Source organism: Corapipo altera, unplaced genomic scaffold (assembly GCF_003945725.1).
Source record: "Corapipo altera isolate COAL_440 unplaced genomic scaffold, ASM394572v1 198, whole genome shotgun sequence".
Classification (NCBI taxonomy): domain Eukaryota; kingdom Metazoa; phylum Chordata; class Aves; order Passeriformes; family Pipridae; genus Corapipo; species Corapipo altera.
Window position 1 is genome coordinate 39,556 of NW_020885076.1, and position 256 is coordinate 39,811.

Sequence of the window (256 nt, forward strand, 5' to 3'; positions counted from 1 at the left end):
TCCCCTCACCTGTCTGTGTGTCCTCTCACCTGTCTGTCTGTGTGTCCTCTGCCCCGTCTGTGTGTCCTCTGCCCCGTCTGTGTGTCCTCTGCCCCGTCTGTGTGTCCTCTGCCCTGTCTGTCTGTGTGTCCTTTCGCCTGTCTGTCTGTGTGTCCTCTCACCTGTCTGTCTGTGTGTCCTCTGGCCTGTCTGTCTGTGTGTCCTCTGGCCTGTCTGTGTGTCCCCTCACCTGTCTGTCTGTGTGTCCCCTCACCTG

General features: G+C 59.4%; 1 protein-coding gene across 2 annotated transcripts in view; it reads left to right on the plus strand.

Moving 5' to 3' along the window:
* LOC113960003 (GON-4-like protein) overlaps positions 1 to 256 on the plus strand; it is a 32,503-nt gene that overhangs the window by 16,406 nt on the left and 15,841 nt on the right. The gene's annotated exons all lie outside the window — the stretch shown is intronic.